Source organism: Trachypithecus francoisi, unplaced genomic scaffold (genome assembly GCF_009764315.1).
Source record: "Trachypithecus francoisi isolate TF-2019V2 unplaced genomic scaffold, Tfra_2.0 Lachesis_group9, whole genome shotgun sequence".
Classification (NCBI taxonomy): domain Eukaryota; kingdom Metazoa; phylum Chordata; class Mammalia; order Primates; family Cercopithecidae; genus Trachypithecus; species Trachypithecus francoisi.
Window position 1 is genome coordinate 57,307,507 of NW_022681474.1, and position 22,092 is coordinate 57,329,598.

Sequence of the window (22,092 nt, forward strand, 5' to 3'; positions counted from 1 at the left end):
ATCCTGGCTATTTTAAAGGCTCAGGGGATCTCCCTTTTGATCATCTCAAAGGCAACTCATCAAGGAGCTTTATTACATCTGCAAAGTTCTACAGCTTTGTACCCTCATCACTGGCAGGAACACCATCAGATTTGCAGCCTGGCCTCCAACCATGGGGAAGGGATTACACTGGGGCATGTATACATGGGGTGGGAATCGTGAGGCCTCTCAGAATTCTGCCTACGACTGATGTGGGACCCTCAGAGGGCCTACAGTGCCCGGCTAGCCTGGGCTGGAGTCCAGGACAGGGTGCTACAGGCCTGTCCAGCAGAAGGCAAAGCAGAAACACAAAGCAGAGCCCACGCCGCATTCAACCAACACAGAACAGTGCTGGGACAAGCTACAACTCAGCCACCCTGAGCACCTGGGGCCACCAGCAGGCAGCATTGATGGACACCAAGGGCTATTCGGGAGCTGTAAAGGTAGCAGAGCCATGAGAATATCTGAACCCTGCTAAGATTTCATGGGTAAGTCATCAAGCCTCCTGAGAAAGGAAGGCCAGCAATTTCCCAGCACTGCAGTTGGAAGAAGATGCCATCACTCTCAGAAACTGCCACTTCCCTTTAGTCTCAAACTAATGTGGCCTGGACTTGGAAAAAGCATGGCATTTTTTGGCCCTGGTTGGGAAAGACCCTGGTTGCCATCCTTCACACCCTCAGGATGGGCTCAGGCACAGGTAGTGAGACGTGCAGCTGGCACAGGACAGGCACCTGGCAGCCTCAGATCCCCCAGGCACTGATCAAGATAGGCAGGGCAATGCCAGCAAGGTCAGAAACAGGCTTCTCTGGAAAGAAATGTTGCATTCTCACAGATCTGGGGAGGCACTTTCTTCACAGGGCATATGGAGGAAGGTGCGCTGAGTCTGGGTGTTCCAAGGGTCTGGTGAGCTGGGGAGATACCATGGCAGAGGCCAGGTGGATGGGGCAATGGTCACACTGGGTTAGAAATCAGCACAACCAGCCAGGCGAGGTGGCTCATGCCTGTAATTCCAGCACTTTGGGAGGCTGAGAAGGATCATGAGGTCAGGAGTTCAAGACCAGCCTGACCAACATGGTGAAACCCCGTCTCTACGAAAAATACAAAAAAAAAATTAGCTGGGCATGGCGGCGTGCCTGTAATCCCAACTACTCAGGAGGCTGAGACATGAGAATTGCTTGAACCCAGGAGGTGGAGGTTGCAGTGAGCCAAGATCGCGCCATTACACTCCAGCCTGGCCACAGAGCGAGACTCCTTTCAAAAAAAAAAAAAAAAAAGGAAGAGAAAAAGAAATCAGCACAGCTGTGAGAACTTTGGGAGAATATGCTCTCCTCAGATCGTAATTTCTTATTTATAAAACAGAGACAACAATACCTGTATTAAATTTTAAAATGCTTAAAAACGTGGCCAGGAAGCCATAACTCGTCATAACAGTGCCAGTTGTTGTTGCTGCTATCATAACCCCTGGACAAATAGGCAGCTTTGATGAACAGAGATGCTTTTGCCTTCCCTGTAGACAGCTCACACTCCTGGGCCTTTGGCTGCATATGTGACTAAACTCAAAGAAGGCCAACATTTGTTTTTTTCCATATTCTGTGCAAAGCATCAAAGGCTGACAAGTGCAATTTTCTGTCTCCAGGTATTAAGATGAGGAAGACAAAGGAAGACCCTGAGTCAATGACATCCACGTTCAAGCACGATTCCCCTCAGGTCTGTGATGGGGGCTGCCCTGGGACCCTGGCCCTCCATCTGCCTCCCCTCTGTGTCCCACCTTGGAATTGCTGGGCTGAGATAGGGGCAAGGAGGGAAAAGTAGGGACAGGATCCGCTGCTCCAGTTCCTCTCACCCCTGTCCCCACTCCCCTGGGCCCTCCAGGAGGAAATGGCAGCCCAGGTGGTACCTGCTGAGTGGAGGCAGCTCATGCAAGATGGGGCCACACAGCAACGGCATCCAAAATGTGAAGGTGGAAGGCTGGGAACATCAGGAAGAATCACAGGAACTGTTGAAAGGGAAGTGAGCCGTGTGCGTGCAGCATCACTGGGCTAAGTGAGCACTCACTGAGTGGGCACCAACTCCACCAAAGCCATAGGTGGGGCACAAGAGGAATTCAGTCACCACCTGACATGACTTGGATGTTTGCTCCCTCCAAATCTCATGTTGAAATGTGACCCTCAATGTTGCAGGTGGGCCTGGGGGAGGTGTGTGGGTGATGGTAGCCGTTCCCACATGAATACCTTGGTATCATCCTCATCCTCATGGTATCAAAGTCTCACTCTATTAGTTCCCATGAAATCTGATTGTTAAAAAGAGCCTGGCACTTCCTCCCCTCTCTCTTGCTTCCTGTCTCCTCACGTGGTACCTTCCCCCATGAGTGGAAGTTCCCTGAGGCCCTCACCAGAAGCAGATACTGGTGCCCCACTTCTTGTACAGCCTGCAGAACTGTGAGTCAATAAGTCCCTTTTCTTCATGAATTACCCAGCCTGAAGCATTCCTTTATAGTGACGCAAATGGACTAAGACACACCTGTCCTAGTTTGCCAGAGCTGCATAGCAAAGCACCACAGGCCAGGTTTGCATGGTTCCTGCAGTTCTGGGGGTGGGAGTCTGTGATCAGGTTGCTGGCAGGTTCGGTTTCTTCTCATGCCCAGCTCCTTGGCTCACAGATGCTGTCTTCTCCCTGTGTCCTCACATGGTCTTCCCTCTATGCGCATTTGTGTCCTCATCTCTTCTTAGAAGGGCATCAGTTGTATTGAATTAGGGCCTACCCTGATGACCTCAGTTAACTTTAATCACCTCTTTAAAGATTCTATCTCCAAACACAGCCATATCCTGCAGTAATGGGGGTTAGGGCTTCAACATACAAGTTTTGGGAGAACACAACTGAGCCATAATGCCACCCCAGCCCCAAAAGCCCCGAAACTGGAAGTACAGATCATTCAGTGGTCGTCTCATGTCTGCCCACATCCCCCCTCCTCTCTAGACATCCAAGCCCCTTTTTAAAGTGACCGGAAGCCACTGGGAAGCGGAAAGTCTCTGATGACTTGGAGAGCAATGTTCTGATGGATCTGTAACCATGGTAACACATCAGAGAACTTTATGAAACAATGGAGAGAAGGAAGCCTGGGGTCATTTGCTGTGACGCTGCACTGGCCTGGACATCCTTGTAGATCTGGGCTTTGAGATGGGCAGGAGGAGATGGAGCTGCCGTTTAATCCACCTGGTGGAGCAAGGCAGTGAGCAGAGCATGTTGCCTGTGACCACAGAGTCCTGCTTTGTTCTCAGGCCCTGGGAGCAGAGCCAAGCAATGGATGCTGATGACATTTGGAGTTCATTCTTAAGTTCAACACAGCAGGTCACACTGGGAATTTCTAGCTCAGAAAGGATCCACGTAGGGGGATGATTTGCGCCCCTCTCCCAATTGGGCACCCCATAGTCAGCAGGGAAATGCACTGGGGTTGGGTGGAGAGTGTGCAGGGTGGGCAGCAGCACTGGAGGCAGCATGGAGGTCATGCCAGAGTTATGGGAGAAAACATATGTCAGTTGGACCTAACTGCATCATAGAGACTTCATTGTTAGGGTCCACAAACCAGACCAGCATCCACAGTCTGTCCTGTGGGAGTGCCTGGGGACAGATCACAAAGACCAAGACACAAAAACATCTGTGTCCAAGGGAGCCAAAGGGAAGGAGCCATCCTGGAGCTCCAGGAGAGTGCAACACAGGCAGCCTGAAGCACCGCCCTGCACAGGGGCACCCTCCTGACCCTGGGGCACAGGCCATCATCAAACCATTTGGACAGATGAAGGCATCTGAAGACTCACGACCATCAGGATCCTGTCTCCAAGCGCCTGCCTGACAAGTAGTCCCACCATGAGGGGAACCAAAAACCCAAAACAACCACAACCAAAAGGCTTCTTCCAGCCACAGGAAGCCAGCCAGCCCTTGCTCTGTCCAGACCTGCTCAGCCAGGGTCTGCAAGGCCATCTCAGCCAGCTTGGGTACATCAAGGCCCCAAAACCACCCTGTGTTCTGTGAGTGCCTGCCCTATGCCTAAACTTGCCAAGAGAGAAGAACCAGAGCTGATCCCTGGCCCCACCTGAGAGGGATCTGGGCAGCTTACAGGTGGGCATCTGTGAGGGTCCAGTGCCAAGCACGACTGCAGTAACTGTAGAATAATGTATTTCTTGCAGGGGTTTGGCCTCAAGCAGGGATTTGGTTCCTCTGTAGGGCTGCTGCTGCTGTTTCTGCATCTGAGGCTGTGGCCCAGAGCCTGTATGGCAGGGCAAGCATTCAGGGAGGATGACAGATGTCAAGTATAGGAAGCAAGACCAAGTGGCCCCCACAGCTGCACAGGACCCACAAGGACCAACTGAAACTGCTTTGATCTCTAGTAGGAGAGGCCAGAGCAGGGGCTGCAGCAGGACCCGAAAGTGGCCACCAGCAGCTGCCTCACCCTGACCAGGTGAGCCAAAGGGTCAGGTACAGTGGCCTGCACGGACCTATGAGCAGGCAGGCTGCTCTCATGCTGCAGCCTTCTGCATCACAACATGTACTTCAGGCTGCCTTGGAAATATTCAGAGAAGACAATTCTGGGGAATAATGGCCAGCTCAGCTAAGAGGACCTGACATAAACCCACTTAACAGGTATCCAGGGCACAACCTAACAGGTGATCATTTCTCCTAGGAAGAGAGAGTCTGAGAGCTCCAGAAACACAATTTCAGGGAGCTCAGCCACTCTTTTAAAATGAGGTCCAGAGATCAGGAAGGCTCCAGGGAGGTGGAAACATCTCAACTGGTTTTGGGAATCAGGTGAGAACAGGTCATGGGGGCTAAGAGGACAGAAGTTCTGACAGAGGGGTTACAGGAGCCAAGGCAGGGCAGCAATCACAGGAGAGGAGACTGTGACAGGTAGTGCACAGTCCTCGCATAGAGTCATAGGCAGCCGGCAGAGCAGGTGCGGCAGCAGCAGCGTCTGCTGCAGAGCTCAGAGGGGAGAGGACGCGGAGATGAGCCTCAGCTTCCTCCCCGCAGGGCAAATAACCAAAAGTGAAAAACGTTTTACAGGCCATGAAGTTTCCTACTCCCTTATGTGAAATTAAAGTCCTTGGATTGGAATCACAGTATCCTTTTTTTAGATTATGTTTCAGATGCTCCTTTTTAGGTCTTGAACTCCCCATGACACTCTATTTTTTCCCTGCTTTTTACTACACGAAGTTAATATTAAAGCATAAATCAGGTTTGGACCTCCCTTTATTACTCATCAGCTATAGCTGGCTTAAAACTTGAGGGGATTACCTTTTTCGTGCAGCCCAAATGAAATCGAACCTCCCTTTCTTTGTCTTCTCTCCCTCTCTACCTCTTTCCCTTCCCACCTCTTCTTTCCATCAGCCTTTGCTTAATTTGTCTTTTCTTTTTCTAATTGATTCTTTTTGTTTGTTTGTTTGTTTGTTTAAGTTTGCATTTAATCATAAACTTATTCCATATATTAAAATATATTCACTGTACATTTTTCTAAAATAATCCTTTGTGCAATTACATAGTCATTTCTGACTTATTTTGATGAAGTTTTTTTTTCTTTTTTTTTCTTTTTTTTATTATACTTTAAGTTCTAGGGTACATGTGCATAACGTGTAGGTTTGTTACATATGTATACTTGTGCCATGTTGGTGTGCTGCACCCATCAACTCGTCAGCACCCATCAATTCGTCATTTATATCAGGTATAACTCCCAATGCAATCCCTCCCCCCTCCCCCATCCTCATGATAGGCCCCGATGCGTGATGTTCCCCTTCCCGAGTCCAAGTGATCTCCTTGTTCAGTTCCCACCTATGAGTGAGAACATGCGGTGTTTGGTTTTCTGTTCTTGTGATAGTTTGCTAAGAATGATGGTTTCCAGCTGCATCCATGTCCCTACAAAGGATGCAAACTCATTCTTTTTTATGGCTGCATAATATTCCATGGTGTATATGTGCCACATTTTCTTAATCCAGTCTGTCACAGATGGACATTTGGGTTGATTCCAAGTCTTTGCTATTGTGAATAGTGCCGCAATAAACATACATGTGCATGTGTCTTTATAGCAGCATGATTATAATCCTTTGAGTATATACCCAGTAGTGGGATGGCTGGGTCATATGGTACATCTAGTTCTAGATCCTTGAGGAATGCCATACTGTTTCCATAATGGTTGAACTAGTTTACAATCCCACCAACAGTACAAAAGTGTTCCTATTTCTCCACATGCTCTCCAGCACCTGTTGTTTCCTGACTTTTCAATGATTGCCATTCTAACTGGTGTGAGATGGTATCTCATTGTGGTTTTGATTTGCATTTCTCTGATGGCCAGTGATGATGAGCATTTTTTCATGTATCTGTTGGCTGTATGAATGTCTTCTTTTAAGAAATGTCTGTTCATATCCTTTGCCCACTTTTTGATGGGGTTGTTTGTTCTTTTCTCGTAAATTTGTTTGAGTTCTTTGTAGGTTCTGGATATTAGCCCTTTGTCAGATGAGTAGATTGCAAAAATTTTCTCCCATTCTGTAGGTTGCCTGTTCACTCTGATGGTAGCTTCTTTTGCTGTGCAGAAGCTCTTTAGTTTAATGAGATCCCATTTGTCATTTTGGCTTTTGCTGCCGTTGCTTTTGGTGTTTTAGACATGAAGTCCTTGCCCATGCCTATGTCCTGAATGTTACCTAGGTTTTCTTCTAGGGTTTTTATGGTATTAGGTCTAACATTTAAGTCTCTAATCCATCTTGAATTAATTTTCATATAAGGAGTAAGGAAAGGATCCAGTTTCAGCTTTCTACTTATGGCTAGCCAATTTTCCCAGCACCATTTCTTAAACAGGGAATCCTTTCCCCATTTCTTGTTTCTCTCAGGTTTGTCAAAGATCAGATGGCTGTAGATGTGTGGTATTATTTCTGAGGACTCTGTTCTGTTCCATTGGTCTATATCTCTGTTGTGGTACCAGTACCATGCTGTTTTGGTTACTGTAGCCTTGTAGTATAGTTTGAAGTCAGGTAGCGTGATGCCTCCAGCTTTGTTCTTTTGACTTAGGATTGTCTGGCAATGCGGGTGCTTTTTTGGTTCCATATGAACTTAAAGCCGTTTTTTCCAGTTCTGTGAAGAAACTCATTGGTAGCTTGATGGGGATGGCATTGAATCTATAAATCACCTGGGCAGTATGGCCATTTTCATGATATTGATTCTTCCTATCCATGAGCATGGTATGTTCTTCCATTTGTTTGTGTTCTCTTTTATTTCACTGAGCAGTGGTTTGTAGTTCTCCTTGAAGAGGTCCTTGACATCCCTTGTAAGTTGGATTCCTAGGTATTTTATTCTCTTTGAAGCAATTGTGAATGGAAGTTCATTCCTGATTTGGCTCTCTGCTTGTCTGTTACTGGTGTATAAGAATGCTTATGAATTTTGCACATTGATTTTGTATCCTGAGACTTTGCTGAAGTTGCTTATCAGCTTAAGGAGATTTTGGGCTGAGACGATGGGGTTTTCTAAATATACAATCATGTCATCTGCAAACAGGGACAATTTGACTTCTTCTTTTCCTAACTGGATACCCTTGATTTCTTTCTCTTGCCTGATTGTCCTAGCCAGAACTTCCAACACTATGTTGAATAGGAGTGGTGAGAGAGGGCATCCCTGTCTTGTGCCAGTTTTCAAAGGGAATTTTTCCAGTTTTTGCCCATTCAGTATGATATTGGCTGTGGGTTTGTCATAAATAGCTCTTATTATTTTGAGGTACGTTCCATCAATACCAATTTATTGAGCGTTTTTAGCATGAAGGGCTGTTGAATTTTGTCAAAAGGCTTTTCTGCATCTATTGAGATAATCATCTGGTTCTTGTCTTTGGTTCTGTTTATATGCTGGATTACGTTTATTGATTTGCAAATGTTGAACCAGCCTTGCATCCCAGGGATGAAGCCCACTTGATCATGGTGGACAAGCTTTTTGATGTGCTGCTGGATCTGGTTTGCCAGTATTTTATTGAGGATTTTTGCATCAAAGTTCATCAGGGATATTGGTCTAAAATTTTCTTTTTTTGTTGTGTCTCTGCCAGGCTTTGGTATCAGGATGATGTTGGCCTCATAAAATGAGTTAGGAAGGATTCCCTCTTTTTCAATTGATTGGAATAGTTTCAGAAGGAATGGTACCAGCTCCTCTTGTACCTCTGGTAGAATTCAGCTGTGAATCCATCTGGTCCTGGACTTTTTTGGTTGGTAGGCTATTAATTATTGCCTCAATTTCACAGCCTGCTATTGGTCTATTCAGGGATTCAACTTCTTCCTGGTTTAGTCTTGGAAGAGTGTAAGTGTCCAGGAAATTATCCATTTCTTCTAGATTTTCTAGTTTATTTGCATAGAGGTGTTTATAGTATTCTCTGATGGTAGTTTGTATTTCTGTGGGGTCCGTGGTGATATCCCCTTTATCATTCTTTATTGTGTCTATTTGATTCTTCTCTCTTTTCTTCTGTATTAGTTTTGCTACCGGTCTGTCAATTTTGTTGATTTTTTCAAAAAAACAACTCCTGGATTCATTGATTTTTTGGAGGGTTTTTTGTGTCTCTATCTCCTTCACTTCTGCTCTGCTCTTAGTTATTTCTTGCCTTCTGCTAGCTTTTGAATGTGTTTGCTCTTGCTTCTCTAGTTCTTTTAATTGTGATGTTAGAGTGTCAATTTTAGATCTTTCCAGCTTTCTCTTGTGGACATTTAGTGCTATAAATTTCCCTCTACACACTGCTTTAAATGTGTCCCAGAGATTCTGGTATGTTGTATCTTTGTTCTCATTGGTTTCAAAGAACATCTTTATTTCTGCCTTCATTTCATTATGTACCCAGTAGTCATTCAGGAGCAGGTTGTTCAGTTTCCATGTAGTTGAGCGATTTTGATTGAGTTTCTTAGTCCTGAGTTCTAGTTTGATTGCACTGTGGTCTGAGAGACAGTTTGTTATAATTTCTGTTCTTTGACATTTGCTGAGGAGTGCTTTACTTCCAGTTATGTGGTCAATTTTGGAATAAGTGCGATGTGGTGCTGAGAAGAATGTATATTCTGTTGATTTGGGGTGGAGAGTTCTATAGATGTCTATTAGGTCCGCTTGGTGCAGAGATGAGTTCAATTCCTGGATATCCTTGTTAACTTTCTGTCTCGTTGATCTGTCTAATGTTGACAGTGGAGTGTTGAAGTCTCCCATTATTATTGTATGGGAGTCTAAGTCTCTTTGTAAGTCTCTAAGGACTTGCTTTATGAATTGGGTGCTCCTGTATTGGGTGCATATATATTTAGGAGAGTTAGCTCTTCCTGTTGAATTGATCCCTTTACCATTATGTAATGGCCTTCTTTGTCTCTTTTGATCTTTGATGGTTTAAAGTCTATTTTATCAGAGACTAGGATTGCAACCCCTGCTTTTTTTTGTTCTCCATTTGCTTGGTAGATCTTCCTCCATCCCTTTATTTTGAACCTATGTATGTCTCTGCATGTGAGATGGGTCTCCTGAATACAGCAGACTGATGGGTCTTGACTCTTTATCCAGTTTGCCAGTCTGTGTCTTTTAATTGGAGCATTTAGTCCATTAACATTTAAGGTTAATATTGTTATGTGTGAACTTGATCCTGCCATTATGATATTAACTGGGTTTTTTGCTCATTAGTTGATGTGGTTTCTTCCTAGCCTCGATGGTCTTTACATTTTGGCATGTTTTTGCAATGGCTGGTACCGGTTGTTCCTTTCCATGTTTAGGGCTTCCTTCAGGGTCTCTTGTAAGGCAGGCCTGGTGGTGACAAAATCTCTAAGCATTTGCTTATCTGTAAAGGATTTTATTTCTCCTTCACTTATGAAACTTAGTTTGGCTGGATATGAAATTCTGGGTTGAAAATTCTTTTCTTTAAGAATGTTGAATATTGGCCCCCACTCTCTTCTGGCTTGTAGAGTTTCTGCCGAGAGATCTGCTGTTAGTCTGATGGGCTTCCCTTTGTGGGTAACCCGACCTTTCTCTCTGGCTGCCCTTAAGATTTTTTCCTTCATTTCTACTTTGGTGAATCTGGCAATTATGTGTCTTGGAGTTGCTCTTCTGGAGGAGTATCTTTGTGGTGTTCTCTGTATTTCCTGAATTTGAATGTTGGCCTGCCCTAGTAGGTTGGGGAAGTTCTCCTGGATGATATCCTGAAGAGTGTTTTCCAACTTGGTTCCATTTTCCCCCTCACTTTCAGGCACCCCAATCAGACGTAGATTTGGTCTTTTTACATAATCCCATACTTCTTGCAGGCTTTGTTCATTTCTTTTTCTTCTTTTTTCTTTTGGTTTCTCTTCTCGCTTCATTTCATTCATTTGATCCTCAATCGCTGATACTCTTTCTTCCAGTTGATCAAGTCGGTTACTGAAGCTTGTGGATTTGTCATGTATTTCTCGTGTCATGGTTTTCATCTCTGTCATTTCATTTATGACCTTCCCTGAATTAATTATTCTAGCTCTCAATTCTTCCACTCTTTTTTCAAGATTTTTAGTTTCTTTGCGCTGGGTACGTAATTCCTCCTTTAGCTCTGAGAAGTTTGATGGACTGAAGCCTTCTTCTCTCATCTCGTCAAAGTCATTATCTGACCAGCTTTGATCCATTGCTGGTGATGAGCTGCACTCCTTTGCAGGGGGAGATGCGCTCTTATTTTTTGAGTTTCCAGCTTTTCTGCCCTGCTTCTTCCCCATCTTTGTAGTTTTATCTGCCTCTGGACTTTGATGATGGTGATGTACTGATGGGGTTTTGGTATAGGTGTTCTTCCTGTTTGATAGTTTTCCTTCTAATAGTCAGGACCCTCAGCTGTAGGTCTGTTGGAGATTGCTTGAGGTCTACTCCAGACCCTGTTTGCCTGGGTATCAGCGGCAGAGGTTGCAGAAGATAGAATATTGCTGAACAGCGAGTGTACCTGTCTATTCTTACTTTGGAAGCTTCCTCTCAGGGGTGTACTCCACCCTGTGAGGTGTGGGGTGTCAGACTGCCCCTAGTGGGGGATGTCTCCCAGTTAGGCTACTCAGGGGTCAGGGACCCACTTGAGCAGGCAGTCTGTCCGTTCTCAGATCTCAACCTCCGTGTTGGGAGATCCACTGCTCTCTTCAAAGCTGTCAGACAGAGTCGTTCGCATCTGCACAGGCCTCTGCTGCTTTCCCTGTTGTTTTTTAGCTGTGCCCTGTCCCCAGAGGTGGAGTCTACAGAGACAGGCAGGTTTCCTTGAGCTGCTGTGAGCTCCACCCAGTTTGAGCTTCCCAGCGGCTTTGTTTACCTACTTAAGCCTCAGCTATGGCGGGCGCCCCTCCCCCAGCCTCGCTGCTGCCTTGCCGTTAGATCGCAGACTGCTGTGCTAGCAATGAGGGAGGCTCCGTGGCCGTGAGACCCTCCCGGCCAGGTGTGGGTATAATCTCCTGGTGTGCCCGTTTGCTTAAAGCGCAGTATTGGGGTGGGAATTACTCAATTTTCCAGGTGTTGTGTGTCTCAGTTCGCCTTGCTAGGAAAAGGGATTCCCTTCCCTCTTGCGCTTCCCAGGTGAGGCAATGCCTCACCCTGCTTCAGCTTTCGCTGGTCGGGCTGCAGCAGCTGACCAGCACCGATTGTCCGGCACTCCCCAGTGAGATGACCCCAGTACCTCAGTTGAAAATGCAGAAATCACCGGTCTTCTGTGTCGCCCGCGCCAGGAGTTGGAGACTGGAGCTGTTCCTATTCGGCCATCTTGCTCCGCCCCTTCTAATTGATTCTTACATCAAAAACCAAAAAGAATTATGATACTAATGAAGGAGGTATGACAAAAGAGAAGCAGTAGGCACATCACTACTAAACTATGACAAAAACTGCGTGTGACCCTTGCCACCCCTCACTCCCGTCCACAGGCATTCTTAGTTGTTCCTGGTGGTCCCAATAAGGAGTAGAATTTAATAGTTTGCTTTATTCACTTGATAATACCATATTTTCCACTTCGCCAAATCAGCTTCCCTGTTATCATTTGCCACAAGTCTGTGGCTTTCAGGGAGTGGACTAAAGTCCATGGCGGGGAAGCCTTGGCTGATGCCTCAATGTTGGTAGCTTTAAGAGAGGGTGCTTTAGACTGACTGTGATCCACAGAGAACTGCCCTCTGGTTCCAGTGAACAATGACAGGCAGGTCTAAGAGAATTTCTTTGCCATTCGGATAACAATGCCTTAATGCACCTGAAGTGACTTGAAGAGAATGATCTGAAGAGATACAGGTAAGGGGGAATGGTGGCTGATGGGCTACTGGGAATTTCCCTATTCACAACTCATCTCTTCTACCAGAAGCATGTGAATCCCTACCTCCCTTCCTAACCCCTTCCCAGAGCAACTCAGCAGGACTTGCAAGGTGGAGAAGAGGTGTTCGAGTTCCTCCTACAGACGACCTTGGAAGAGATTCACACACAAAAGAAAGAAAGCAAAATAATGCTTTATGCTATTAAATTTTGCATTCCAAAACCTCAATTTTGTAATATGCAGCTTTATATGCCAAATTTGATGAAAAAAAGACATGAGACATGAAGAAAAAGTAAAATGGCAGACATAAATCCAAACCTATGGATATTAACATTAAATATTAATGGATTAAACAACACAAAAGACAGAGATTATCAGATAGGATAAGAAAAACAAGATCCAACTATGTGTTTGCTACAGGAGATACACTTTAGATTCAAAGATATAAATGGGCTGAAAGTAAAAGGATAGAAAAGAAATAATCATGCAAACAACTGTAAGAACACTGGAGTGGTCATACTGACATCAGACAAAATAAGCTTTCAAACAGAAACAGTTATCAGAGATAAGCAGGGACACTTCATAATAACAAAAAGGTAACTCATGAAGAAGATATAACAATTATAAATGTATGTTTTTAACAGAGCCCCCAAAATACACGGGGCAGACTGATATAAATGACGAGAAAAATAGACCAATAAAAATAGTTGGCAACATCAATGTCACCCTTGGAATCATGGAGAGAACAACTAGACAGGAGATCAAAAGGGAAATAGACAATTTGAACAATAATCTAAAATGCAAAACTTTCATGAGTGAAAAGATCTCCCCATAAGTCCTTAGAAGAAAAATAGCCTTTCAAGGGTTACATAGAGCAAGGGTAAGAGGGAAATGGGGGTTACAGACCCACCTTGAGTACTGCTGAGCCAGGCACTCTCTGGGGGAGTTTATAGTCATTTATCAGAAGCTTCTGGGTCTTATGTTTCTCATACATAAAATGAGGTAAAAATGCACCATTCACCGGGTCTTTGTGGGGATTTTGAGAATGAAATACATAAAGGAAATTTATTCCTAGGCTGTGGGATGCTGTCCAATGGAAGACGTGCCAATCCTGGGCCTGTCTGCCCTCAGAGCCAGTGCAAGCCCTTTCACCTCTCTGCATTATGGGGATGGGCTTCAGGGAAGGAAGGATTGAGCCTGTTAGACTGTCATTCCTGGCTCCTGTGCCAATTGGTTTCTGGTGGCATTCACCCTAGAGAGAGGTGCTAAAAAGTGGGGTAAGAAGGGGGAAGCCAGGGTATTTCTCCATTACCATTTTCGCACACCTAAGCACTATCTCCAGCAGACTTCCCTGAGGGTCCAGCTCTTACCAGGGAAGCCAAGACTCCAGCTTCCAAAGGGTGACCCTCGTACCTGGGCCCCATAGCACCACTTATCTCCTCAGTCAGTTCAACCCAGGAAGGGTTGCGGCTCCCTCCAATGTCACTGTGCTCTGGCCTCAAAGTCTTCCTATCACCTGGGTAATGAGAGTCCTCTATTATAAATACTTAGAGTGGCCTCTCTTTTCTTCGTTGAACCTTGGATGATTAATAGGATTTTTCTCTGAAACTATGAAAAGTGTGTAGGCGGAGATCCTGTCTTCAAAACAACCAACATTGACTGGGTTTCTGTAAACTGTTAGACCTTGAGCCAAGCCACAGAGAAGAAGCAGCAAGACAGGGCCTGCTCTACTGAACACAGAGCCTTAGCCCTCTTCACCCTGCACAGAGCCTAGTGTAGAATAAGTGCCAGTGTGCACCTGTTGCGGAAAGTCTATTTCAATTGAGTTAGCATGTGTAGTGTGTGAGCTGTGCACCAGCTTCTTAGCCTGGTTTGCAGACACGTTGTATTTGGTCTGTGGTGATACCCCATGAGAAACCAAGGCAGCTCACACCATGTAGTGCAGTGCTGTAAGCTTTGACACCCTGCTATCGGCTCAAACCCTACCAGGGGTACAGCTGGCCAGTGGTCTCCCCATCAATGTCCTGCAACAACCTCCCCAAAACCAAAGTAGAATGGAGATTGGAGAATGGAGTGTCAAGAACATTTATTCATGATCACTCTTGTATTCTGAATGTGCAACACGAGTGTCTCCGAGGGGTGGTGTGGATGCTCCTCAGCCCCCAGATGAACAAGGTGTCTACCTGGATTTTCACTATAAGGCTGCCCTGTTACACTTTGTAACCTCAGGCACAGAGCCATGGACATGCATCGCAGGGCACTGAATCTGTCCTGCATGACTAATAACTTGGGACATCTGAGAATATTTCTGTATTGTTTACACTAAAAGAACATGTATTTTTATTTCATAACATAGGACTGACATTTGACATGTTAAGTCAATGAAAATCACTGGTGAAGTTCCTAAATTACTGCAGAAGAGTAATTAGTCCCTATGGGCCTGTCGCTTCAACAATTTGCTATTTATCTTCTTTCAGATGACAATGTGGTTTTTTTTTTTATTTAAATCTTAAAACCCATAAATACCTCTTCACCCCCACTGCATCCTTCCCCTCAGACATACCCAAATCTTGTCCACCTCTGGATTCAGCCAAGACCTTGTGGTAACAACCACAAATGAAGCCTCGGCGCTGTTGACCCTTCTGCTCCTGAAATCCTCTCAGGGCCAATCTTTCTGAATCAACAACTTGACTTTATTAACAGATAAGATTGACTCTGCTTCACATTCTAGCTTATTCTTGTGTTGTTCGGATCATCCACATGCCTTAATTTAGAGAGAGGGAGAAGTGACATTTTTACCAGATTGGAGTACACTGCAGAGGCCAGTCTCTGGGGTCACATGCACAGCGGTACGACATTCCTATTTATGTAAAAAGGAAACCGACTTTTCCCAGTCCTGGCTGTAAAGGCTCAGGACACCGTGAACAGGACGGGAGTTGCCTCAGTGATTTGCGGAACAGGAGGAGCTTTCCCTTCCAAGCTAAACAATAAGCTCCACTTTTTTAATGGCTCTTGGGTTAGCATTACTGATAAATAAGACAGAAATGTAAAAACCTCAAGTACGTGATTACCTTAAGTCTCGGGGATACTTAACTAGAATAAAGTAACCATTTACTCTATTTTAAGATTTGGGTTTCTTGGTTGTGGGGGATGTATAAAACACAGTCATTGATTTTAACTTTCCCATCCAATAAATTTACCAATTCAGACAAAGTGAAGACAAGGACAGTTTAAATCAACTTAATTCTACAGGAAAGAGTACTTTGAGTATTTCAAATATTTCCAAGTACACACAGTAACTCAAACCAGGCTGGTGAAACGTTTCCTTCTTTAGAACAAACGGAGCTCTGGTGGTGATTTGGGGATAGCTTTGGGTTCTGAGCCTGGAGGAGTTACTCAGATTCTGAGGCAGTTTCTGATAGAAGGAAAGGTGGTAGCCTAACGCTGGGGAGGGCAGTTTCATTAATTGGGACATGTGGGGAGGTTGTTGGAGATGGACAGAGGGACATTCAGAAAGACAGAAGTGGAAGTATGGGTTCTGAGAAGGGCAGGGTTTCTAACGTGGCGAACAGAAGCGTAGGTAGACTTGAGCCAACAAAGAAAGCTGGGACCAGGCCATTTTCTCACAGTCACCCTGATGATGTTAGGAGCACCTTCAAGATAGGACCCAGCAGGGAAAATGTGTCATGAACGTTCTGCAACCTGTGGTCACTTCTAGAGCTCAATTTAATTTTTTTTTCCTTGGGAGTTATTTGGGGCACTCAGAGTACACAACCCTGAGAACATAGGCAGAGGAAGTGAAGCTTGGCCTCGCACCCAAGCACACATGACTAGGGTCCCAGGGCTCCAGTGTTGAACTCTGCCTGTGGCTCCAGTGTGGGTCACGGGGTAGGAGGTGTTAGGGATGGAAATATGCTCAGGGCAGAGCTGAGGAGATAAGAGGCAGCCAAAAGGGAGTGATGGGTAAATGCACAAAGGTTTCCAGGAGGGCCCTGGTGCAAGCTGGCTTCCAGGACACAGCTCTCAGGGTAGAAGGACCTTTTCTCTGACATAGTGGAGACCCAACCTTTTAAAATGGCTGGAAGTAGGTGTCCCTGTGGTCCCTGACCACTGAGGGACTGGACAGAACAGGACTCAGACTGTGGCCCCGAAACATTAGCCCCAGGCTCAGCTGCTGAAAGAGCCAGAAGCTGCCAGGATGCAGAGCCCACAACAGGACTCCGGGTACGGACTGAAGCTGCTCCTCAATTAGCAGGGAGCTTGGCCAGGCCGGGAAGGTCATAGGCTCATAAGTCTCATGTTCTCTGCTTTCTAGGATGGTTCTCTATGGAGGCAGCCTCGGCTACATTCTGTGTTTTGTTTGCTTACTGACAGCATCAACACAAAGAGAGAATGACAATGTCCTTCCCCATTCCACTCCAAAGAACTCCCAGAGTGAGGACCCAGACATGCCTGAGTCGCACCCACACCCTCTGATTCATAACTTGCCATAAAAACCACCTGGGGGAGTGTCAACCACGCTGCCAAGCAAGGCGGGATGCTGAGAAGTGAGGGCCATTTCAACGTCAGTATCACAGTCAGTCCCCCTGTTTTCTACTTCAAATTCCAAACATGTGCCTACCCCACAGTGTGGGGTAGGGGCATGGCACAATATTTCATTTCTTTTGTGAGTTGGGGTATTCAGATTGAAAAGCTACTAAACTCAAAATGTGGGCCAGGCTGTCAACATGTAATACCTGGACACTTCGGGCCTCTGTGGACTTGAAACATCATTAAGACACATCACTTCTGTGGCCAACCTCGGGTTAGTAGTTAGCCTCATCTTCATAAATTGCCTCCCCAATAACACAATATTTCTGTGCATTCATAGCTCTGTTTGTCCTCCATAAATCAACCACAGGCCTGTTTAATTATCCCTCGGCAATTTTAAACAACATTTTTAATGAGGCAGAGAATGCATGAGGGCTAGCAAACAGGGCTTAAGGGTCTGTCATGGGTCACTCTGTGTATATTTTTCAAAGTCAGGCGTTCCCAAGATAAGTCACATCTCACTCAGATCTCGAGGCTTGGCCGATGGGCTTTTGCCCTGTGTGAACAGGCAGACTCAACCATCAGGAGGCTGCTTTCTGTCAATGGCCCTGAAGTGTGTTCATTATTATAAACACACATGATGAATGAGTGTTGTGGTTATGTGAGGAATTTGGTCACCTTGGCTCTGGCTGTGAAAGCGGCAGAGCTATGGAGAAACTGAACGAAGGGCCATGCCTTCCACTGAAGTCCAGGCAGCTGGTGTTTGAGCTTCATTAACTTGGAGATCCATAAATCTCTCCCCCTGGTTTCCAGGTCCACGAGATTGCCGGGTGGAAGAGCCTCAAGCCCTCTCAGTTAAGGGAAACATCCCTGTAAGTCTGCAGAAATGTAGGCCTGGCCCCGATGTCCCATAGCCAGCAGGTCGCTCTTGAGGGAGTGGTCCAGAGGGTCCCACCCTCTGATGGACCTGGGCTGGGGTATAACACTCAGCGGAGCTGCAGGAGCGGGGACAGAGTACTTGTTGCCCAGCTTTGTCAGTGCAGTGCTGGTGCTGGGGTCCCCACACACACCCAAGCACCAGCGCTGGCACCCAGCTCAGTGGTCAGCCCACAGTCCCAGAGATGGCAAGGGCTGGCAGGGAGGCAAAGAGTGAAGGAGAAGCAGCAATTGGGCACCTGGCCCCGGAGGTGCTGAAAGACAAGGGGGCCACTAGAAAGTCACAGGGAGCAGATTCCTGAGGGTCTGTCTGCAAATATTTATTTTTCTTTTTTTTTTTTAACATTCTTAGGACCACAGAGATGGGAGCCATTTCAAGAGGGCAGATAGACTCTGCCCCCTGCCCCGCCAACACCCACAGCCATGACTGCCTTTCTTCCTCCTCCCCATCCTCCTTTTCCATCTCGCCACAAGCACAGATGTCATGCTGAACCCTGCACATGAAGTGTCTCCTTTAACCGTCATAATAACCCCATTCTACAGATGAAGACACCAGCACATTGAGGGCATGAACCACAAGCTCAGAGATACCCTGTCCCTCCACAAAGCTGGATCCAGACCTAGTCCAGACCTATTCCAGAGCCCAGCCTCACTGCGTCTGGGGCACGATGGTCCCTGGCCTGGAGTGAAGAACACGGGATCCAAAACTTCAGAGTATGCCTCTCTGTCTCAGCTAAGCTCTCTGATCTGGAACATCTACAGGTTGTTTCTAATTGAGAAGGTGCAGCAGAGCGGTTAGGGACCTGGACTCTCAAATGCAGTACAGTCACAGGTTCTCAGCCACACGACCTGGGGAAGGCACCCAGCCACTCACAGGCTGGCAGGAGGTTACAGAGGTCACTGAGGCACAGCCCTCACAGGAGAGGTGGGTGGCATGGGCACTCAGGAAGTTGGCTGTTATTTGTCATTATTCCTTGACACCCACTCTGCCTCAAGTTTGTTCCCTCAAACTTCTTGCAAGAGAACTATGAAGAGATTGGGATTCTTGCTGATTTATGGTCATTACTGATGATGTCACAACTGTCCACTCAGGGCCCAAGGACACCAGGACAAGTTAGAAGCCTACACAGCAATCCAGGAAGTTGTTATTTTAATCTTTAATGCTACTCTTTTTTGCCAAGCTAAACAACCCCTATCGGCCCTGTAGCATGTTAACATTTTGGGAAAAATTTACGAACTGCTCTAATCCATTTTTAGTAAAGCCCATTACCTCTGAATATAGAATCAAGGTTCCAATTAAAGCTCTGCATTAGAGAATTAGAGTTATTTGCCAAACCAGAAGAGAAAAAAGATGATTTTTCATAATTTTGAAGTTCGCCTGCTGAAACCAGCAGTCTCCTTCCAGCCCTCAGGCAAGTGATCAACTCATTCAACATTTCAGAGCATCAACCACAAAACAGAAAAACTTCTGGGAATCTGGACAAAACAGTACCTCCCACCAAGGGATCCCAGACAGTCGCTAGGGCTTGCATACACACATATACATGCGTATACACACACTCACATGGTTACTCTAGGATCCTAACATCGGTAGTCAAGGAGGTAATGTTTTTAGAAGTAGAAATAAATCCCAATTTCTTCCACTTTGGAAGCTTATAGAAGGCAGGCTTTGTAGGAGAAGTTATTTCAGCTAGGTTTAAAAGTTTTTGTATGGTTTTGCTGGATAGAAATGGATGGGCAAAGACTCAGAGGTTGAGAAGTGGGTGGGTTCTCAATGATGCTGAGGGCCAGGACTATCTGTGTCTGGAGATGGCAGGCGGGAGTGCAGAGATGATGCTAGAAAATGTCCCGAATACATGTTATGGTGCTAGGCGTTTATTCTAATGGGTGTATTTTACTTCTGACAGCTCTCTGCAAAATCTCCAGCTCCTGCCTTTCTGGGCCTTCAGAATCCAGAAATGTATGGGAGCCATGGACAGCGCAGGCAGGGCAGGAGGCCTTTCCGGGCACTGAGCTGCCCTGCCGTGGGCCACACGCTGCACTTCTCAGCACCCATGGTTGTGTCACTCTCATTGGTGGTGCTGGCTTTAGGAGGATGTTGGGGACTCTTTCTGACTCTCCTTGTCAAGATGCCCACATTCTTTGTTAAGGAGTCATCTTCTTCCTGGGGTCCCCTCTGCCCTCTCAGTTCCAGGATGGTGGAACTATCTGATAAGCTAAGTTTTCCAGGGTAGCCCAGGAGGGAAGGCAGTGCATGGTAGCATGGAACCTTGTCTGGAGACACAGAATGAAGACCTACAGCAATGCAACCTCCCTTTACTCAGGTATTTCCAATAGAGAAACTATTAGTCCCCAGGCCTGTGCATGAGGACAAAGAGCAACAAAGAAATGACAAACAAAGTTCGGTTCTAGGATGCCTGAAGTCTGCTTAAGAACAAAGAGGCATTTCATTTTGAGATGGGAACTGGGGAACCGGGGGCCCTGTCTGTTGCAATGACTCTTGGCTTCTGGAAGTAGGGGACGGCCCTTACCCAGCTCAGGCATCACAAAAATCCTCAGCCAAGCAGCTAGGAGCCCTTAGGGGCATCGTCGGTGTTGTTCTGCTGCCGGCTCCCCGGCCAGATGGGAGCCCAGATCACCGTGCCAGATTCTTGAGGGCAGACCCTGCAGGCTGCTGAGTGAGCTGAGGAGGGTCAGGAGATACCTCCACTGACAGCTCTTGGCTGGTCAGTGAGTGCCCGTGACCTTGGAGGAGGAGCCCAAGGTTCTGTCAGGCTCTGTCCCCTGTAAATTATTACATGGCCACCTTGTGGCTCAGAGAGCCCTACCTACTATATGAAAATGACATATCTTGAATGATTTATTTATGTGTTTGTAACAATCATCTAATGAGCACACGTGACCATGTGATTCCTCCCCTTGAGCTCACAATCTAATAAAAATAAATATAAGTCATTTCAGTGCAGTCTAGTGCATGCAGTACCAGCATGTCCACACGACAGGGGTTGTTACAAAGGAGTATGGGATTCTCTTCAGGCAAGCAGGGACGTGTAGAGAGAGGCTGGGTAAGCCTCCTCAGCGAGGCGATGCTCTAGACTTCTGGGTAGGAGTGTGCCAGGTAGATGCCTGTGCAGCCTAATTCCAGCAGAAGGAACACCTACTCTACTGTCCACACTTGGAACACTGGAGAGGGAAAGGGGACGCTCTTACCAATGATAATCAAATGGTAGGCATAAACCGGTGCTGTCCCCAGCTGTGTGGGACATGTGTTCGCCCTGTGTCTAAACAGAGTGTACACAGGCATTGGAGTCATGAACAACATCTATTGAATTTGGGCTGTTAGTAACAAAAACCCTTGCTGAGTGTGTGTAACTCGAGTCCAAGTCGACCTCCAGGTGAGGTGCCATTCAGCGTCTAAATGCTTCCACCAGGGACCCAGCTGCCTTCTCCCCACGTGTTTCACTGTCCTTACCCTCAGCTTCACCCCAGTGCTGTGGCCCCAGTGGTCTCACGCAGCCAAAGGCAACAGGCTACAGGCTCTCTTAGCCACACCAATGAGGCAGAGAGGAAGTCATCTTCCCTTCAGCCTGTCTCTCCACCCCAGGTCAATTACCCTGGGGATGCCGTATGCAGAGAAGGGAGACAAGTCGCCCTCCTCCCAGGAGCTGTGCAGGGGGTAATGAGGCATGAGGAGACAGGAGGAGAGCAGTGCAGGGTGGGCAGTCAGCAGTGCCCACCGCCAGGACAATTCCAGATTCCTGGAGCTACAGGCAGGGACAGGGGTCATAGGGGAAGGGGAAGAACATCAGAGTAGACGGAGGAGGGAGCATATTCTGAACAGTCCTGTCTGCTTTTCATGGAAAGTCAGGTTGAATTTAAGCTTTGCAGGTTTAGAGAACTCACCCTTGATGTAACATGGAGGGTGGACTAGGACAGGGCACATTATAGGCAGGAAATCAACAGTCATGCTATGGCAAAATTCAGGTGAAGGGTGGTATGGCAGGAATTTGGGTAGCCAGGAGGAGAAGGGGGAATGGAGAAATATTCAGCTACTTCCCACATCCAGAGGACTGCATGAGGGATTCCAGGACAATCCCCTGATTTCTGAATCCGAGAGCTGGGTGAGCACCCCCACCATTAATAAAGTTATATAATTCAGATAAATGAGCACATATCTTTGGTGTGAGAGGCTGCGGACTGGATGGATATTGAGTTTGAGGCAAGTTGAGCTTGAAGTACTTTGGAGTATGTGCAGGGACAGAGCTAGACTTTGGGAGTGAGTTGGAGCTGAGGACATTATCCTGGGAGCCACTGGCTGGCAGAGGGCAGCTGGAACCTTTGGCTAGTGAATGAGGATG

The 22,092-nt window shown here is 46.5% G+C and overlaps 1 long non-coding RNA gene across 1 annotated transcript; it reads left to right on the plus strand.

Annotated features, from left to right (window-relative positions):
- Positions 1-1,482: 1,482 nt before the first annotated feature.
- Positions 1,483-20,610, plus strand: LOC117082438. The gene is made up of 3 exons (XR_004436611.1): positions 1,483-4,656; positions 17,612-17,686; positions 18,087-20,610. It is a non-coding gene; the product is annotated as an uncharacterized LOC117082438 (long non-coding RNA).
- Positions 20,611-22,092: the final 1,482 nt, after the last annotated feature.